This window comes from Gopherus evgoodei, chromosome 2, assembly GCF_007399415.2.
Source record: "Gopherus evgoodei ecotype Sinaloan lineage chromosome 2, rGopEvg1_v1.p, whole genome shotgun sequence".
NCBI lineage: Eukaryota > Metazoa > Chordata > Testudines > Testudinidae > Gopherus > Gopherus evgoodei.
Window position 1 is genome coordinate 193,290,109 of NC_044323.1, and position 6,000 is coordinate 193,296,108.

Consider the following 6,000-nt stretch of genomic DNA (forward strand, 5'->3'; position numbering starts at 1 on the left):
AGGGAAGAATAACCAATGAGGTGGGTAAAAGAGAGTTTTCCTGTAAACATAATCAAACTCAAATAAACATAAGAAGGATCCCATCATCATCTTGTCCATAGTGATGATAAACATGCTGTTTCCAAAAATATATTTTCTGTAGGTGTTTGGTTTGCATAATATTTGCATATATTTAGGACACAGCATAGAAATCTCGCCAACAAACACTATCCTAGCAGAATGCTGGCCTGTCACCAACCACATCCACGAGGCAAAAAGAATAGCCCATTTTACGTACTAATGTGACATGTGAATTATAAAAAAAAATCAAACAAGCATTTCTCATTACATTTATTAAATTGCATTAAGGTTGTTATTAATTTACTTAGTTAAAACAAAACCCTCTCTAACTGGAAAACATAATTATTTAAGCTAATGTGCTGATGACTTAAAATGTCATGTTATAGCTTGTAATCCATACTTTAAAATGAATGATAGAAACACTTCCTTTGACCTGAGCCCACTGAATTCAGTGCTTGGGTGAAGATTGAAAAAGGGAGCCTAAAAAAATGTACAATGGGTCTCATATTTTCTTCAGCCACGAACATCACTGTTACATATATTGCACCCACAAGCAGTATCTTTGGAAAACATATTGTATTAAGTTTATGAATGTTTTATGGATTATTGTGGGCCAGGAATTATATGCGACTCTATGCAGGAAGGGTTGCCACAGCTCCTTCAGAGAGTTGGCAGTTTTTCAAAGAGCATTGTTAAGGGCACAAGAGCAAACTATCCCATTGCATAGGAAAGATAGGAAGTATGGCAAGAGACCACCCTGGTGTAACAAGGAGATCGTCAATGAGCTGAAACTCAAAAAATAGTCTTACCAAAAGTAGAAATTAGGTCAAATTACAAAGGATGAATATAAACGAATAACACAAGCGTGTAGGGACAAAATTAGAAAGGTCAAGACAGAAAATAAGATTAAACTAGTTAGACTCATAAACGGTAACAAGAAAACATTCCACAAATAGATTAGAAGTAAGAGGAAGATCAAGGTCAGGCTAGGCCATTACTCAAGGAAGGGGTGAGGGGACAAAAACAGAAAATGTGTAAAAATGGCAGAAGTGCTAAATTACTGTTTTTTTGTTTCAGTTTTCACTGAAAAGGTTAGTAGTGATTGGACCCCTAAAAGCCAGTGAATGACAGTGAAAATAAGGTAAGATTAGAGGCTAAAATAGGGAAAGAACAAGTTAAATTATTTAGAGAAGTTAGATGTCTTCAAGTCTCCAGGGCCTGGTGAAATACATCCTAGAATATTCAAGGAGCTGACTGAGGAGTTATCTGAGCCATTAGTGATTATCTTTGAAAAGTCATGGAAGATGGGAGAGATTCCAGATGACTGGAAAAGGCAAATAGACAGTCTATAAAATGGGAAATAAAGACAACCCAGGGAATTACAGACCAGTAGCTAGAAAGGTAGGGGAGAAAATAATTAAGCAATCAATTTGCAAGCACCTTGAAGATAATAAGGTGATAAGTAACAGTCAGCATGGATTTGTCAAGAATAAACTGTGTCAGACCAACCCGATAGAGTAACAAGCTTGTGGATGGAGGGAAGCAGTAGATGTGATATATCTTGACTTTAGTAAGGCTTTTGATACTGTCTTACATGACTTTCTCATAAACAAACTAAGAAAATACAACCTAGATGGAGCTACTATAAAGTGGGTGCATAACTGGTTGGAAAACCGTTCCCAGAGAGTTGTTATCAGTGGTTCACAGTCAAGCTGGAAGGGCATATCAAGTGGGGTCCTGCACAGATCAATTCTGGGTCCAGTTCTGCTCAATAACTTCATCAGTGATTTAGATAATTGTATAGAGAGTATACTTATAAAGTGTGCAGACTATACCAAGCTCGGAGGGGTTGCAAGTGCCTTGAAGGATAGGATTAAAATTCAAAATAACCTGGACAAACTAGAGAAAGGATCTGAAGTAAATAGAATGAAATTCAGTAAAGATAAATGCAAAGTAGTCCACATAGGAAGGAATAATCAGTTGCACACATACAAAATGGGAAATGCCTGCACAGGAAAGAGTACTGGAGAAAGGGATATGGAGGTCATAGTGGATTATAAAATAAATATGAGCCAACAGTGTAACACTATTGCAAAAAAGCAAACATTCTGGGAAGTATTAGCAGGCATGTTGTAAGCAAGACACAAAAAGTAATTCTTTCACTCTACTCATCACTCTTCTCAGCACTGGATATGGCTTCAACTGGAGTACTATGTCAGTTCTGGGCACCACACTTTGGGAAAGATATGTACAAACTAAAGAAAGTCCAGAAGAGAGCAACAAAAGTGATTAAAGGACTAGAAAACATGACCTTTGAGGAGTTATTGAAAAAAATGGGTTTGTTTAGTCTGGAGAGGAGAAGACTTGGGTGGGGGGGGACATGATAACAGTCTTCAAGTACTTAAAAGCTTGGGAGGGAGAAAAATTGTTCTCCTTAACCTCTGATGGTAGGACAAGAGGCAATGGGTTTAAATTGCAGCAAGGGAGATTTAGGTTAGACATTAGGAAAAACTTCCTAACTGTCAGGGTAGTTACAAGGAGAAGAGAGAAAAATTGTTCTCCTTAACCTCTGAGGAGAGGACAGGAAGCAATGGGCTTAAAATGCAGAAAGGGCAGTTTAGGTTGGACATTAGGAAAAACTTCCTAACTGCCAGAGTGGTTAAGCACTGGAATAAATTGCCTAGGGAGGTTGTGGAATCTCCATCATTGCAGGTTTTTAAGAGCATGTTAGACTAACACTTGTCAGGGATGGTCTAGATAATACTTAGCCCTGCCATTAATGCAGGGGACTGGAGTAGATGAACTTTTGAGGTTCCTTCCTGTTCTACGACTCTACGATTTTATGATTCTATGTGCAGATGGGTTAGTTACATAAGACATGCAGTAAGGGGACAGCAACAGTGCCACATGATGTAAGGTAACTGACCAACTCAGCACCAGTTGTGAATTGCAAAATGCTATAACACAATTGCAATTAGAGACTTTCTGTGACTATCTGAGTATTCAAAACAAAATTAAAGCATAAAAAAATAACTTCATAAATATTCAGACTAGGGTAACTCAAATACTTTTCTCCCCAATAATCATTATCTACAGGTTTTTGATGAAGAGGAAAGTGGCTGTGTGATTAAGGTCTTGCATGGGACCTTTCATCAGTATAAAGAACAGCTCCAAATGGCTGTGTCTTCTCAGCTCTTTTCTGCAACATGCACATAGAACTATAGACTTATATAACTTTTTTGCTCACTTCTGATTAGCTGAACTGGCATAATGCAGTTACGCAGCCAGGCAGAGGAAGATGGTACATGCTCAGTCACACCATGTTTTCCAAAACCAAGAAGAACAAAGAAGCATGTGTACAACTTTTATTTATTTATTTTTTAAATAATGACTGCTTCTTCAAATAAACAGAGGTTTAATGTGAAACAAAAATACCCTACTGTAACTGGAAAAAAGCATGAGGGATTATAACTACGATATCAGTAGTTTTGCTTTCCCTTTAAACAACACATAGGAGTCCTCTTCTAGTTTCAGAGAAACTGTCTTTACAAGAAGTTATCTACCAGAACACAAGAAGACCAGCCAACAAATACTCACTTGTGGAATGGTGGTAGGCCTCACCTTGCTCCAGCAGCTGCAATTGTGAGAGAAAATGCTGGAAGGCCATATCTTCACTCCCTCTTTACTGGGAACAGGTTCAGCAAGATCAGAAACCACAAATTCTTCCTTACTTTTCCTCCATGGGACAGTGATAACATTTTCTTCTTTCATTTTGTTCAGTCAGCGCAGAGGAGGAGAGAGAGGTGAAAATTGCCTTTAAATGTAGCAGTTGGATGATCTATCTGCCAGATGAGATTTGCTATGTTGCAAGGGGGGTTAGCAAAGTGGAACCCACTTATAACAAAATGACACTTCACTTTAAACATAGTGAAACGCCAGTATAAACAAAGTCAAACTTCACACTAAGAGTGTGTCTTCATTAACAACGTTCGTTGTCACAGTTCTCCACTGGTACAGTTCTGGCAATGACAGCAACTATAGTGTAGCTGGGTTCAGGTGTTTTTACTATCATGTCATTAAGCAGGAGAGCATGTAATCCATAAAGTTCATTTTTTTCTATATAATGGCAGAGGGGAAAATTTCTGTCTGTTTTGCACTGAGGAAGGGATAAAAATAAAACACCCTTCAACAAAATGTGTGTATGTTTGAGTGAATATTATTGTTATAATTTATTATATGTATTGTGATAGCAGCTACAAGTGCCAATCAAGGACCAAGCTCGGCAAAGCGCTATAGAAAGATGAAGTACAAAGATGCTGTCTTCCCCAGAGAACTTACAATTTTGGTCCCAGTCCTGCAATGTGACCCACAGACTGGGGAGTTGGCTAACAACAAGAAACTATAGGTGGAAGCTTATGGGAAGAAGAGAGGGTCAGTTAACCGCAATGTGAATGTGTTTGGAGGACTGTCGACAAATATTGTACCCACACTCACAAGTCCCATTGAAAGAGGTTTTCCTTTATGCTCTGAGCAGCTGCTTTCCTGATACTAGGACAACAACAAAACTGTTCTTCTTTCAGCATATAGCCCTTTTTTCATACTGAAAAAGATCATACAGAATCAACCTAGTAAAAAGAATTGTCATAAAATCTCACACCATTGACTTGTAAATGGAATTGAATCTGTAGAGTCTACATAATGATACTATCAAAAAGGAACGGAGCTATCACTTTCATATAACAGATGAGATATGAAATGACTACTATGGCAGATGAACACCTCAGAGGTATTTTGCTTTATTCTACTCACTGCGTTTATATCTCCAGTTTCTCTAATTTTAGTTATTTCTTTTCCCCTCAGGTTTCAAGACAAGAGCAGGAAAACTTTCTTTCAGTCTTTCTTGCTTTTATTTATTTATTTGTTTTAACAAATAACCTCATACAGAAGTCAATGATATAAATACTGATGTTTCCAAGGTCAGGGCTGGGGCTTTATTAAAACTGATTTTTCACAGTGTATTATTGTGCTGTTGTTTCTGCCGCTGCTGCAGGAAACCTTCCAGTCAATCCCTCCCTCCACCCCACCCTTTTCTATAACCATCATCTGGGTTGTTGAGGAATTAAAGCACAAGTAGCAGACAGGGACAGAGTACTGTCGGGCTCACCTTACCTGTTCTCCAGCTTAGAGAATTGCCCTGCTTAGGGAAATCAGATGCAAAGTCTTCCCAGCTGTCCACCCCCAAACCTCATACATTTCTTCAAATCTTTTACCTCCCCCCACTTCCACATTCTCAGCTTTATTAGTGACTATGTAAAATAATCAGAAGATCCATTTAACTTGGATTCTCACACTCATACTTGAAGCTAAAACACGGTGTCAAAAAAATGAAAAGTCATCAGAATCGCAAAGCCTGTCCTTTGCATACAGCTGCCAGAAGAATGCATTCATACAGCAGTGATTATGCGGTGCTGTAGCTAGTGAGCAGGATATGTACACAGACCCTTCTATCTCTGCCCTCCAGGGTTTTACACCCTGGGTTTAATTAGGGTTTGAGCCTGGTTCTGCTTGAAAGAGACACTGAGATAACTGCAGCCCCAGTATATTGAGCTAGATGACCTCTGTCTAGATGGAATGTAGACCCACTGGGGCAGACATATGCACTCACACACATATTCACTCTTTCTCCTACCACTCTTTTATAAATTATTGGTGATACTACAATTTACAAGCTGGAGGGTACTGGTTAAACTGTGCGCTTTGGACTTATTAAACATTACTGGCCTCAGGGAATGAAATGAACCAGTGTTGTCGGCACTCTCTAATTGTATAGAACAATATAATCCAATGTGATGCAAAGAAGATCTATGGAGAAAACCAATCTTTTCCTTTGAAAAGAGTGCCAATGAGTTTTAATTTTCACTTCATCCAGGGACAGGTCAA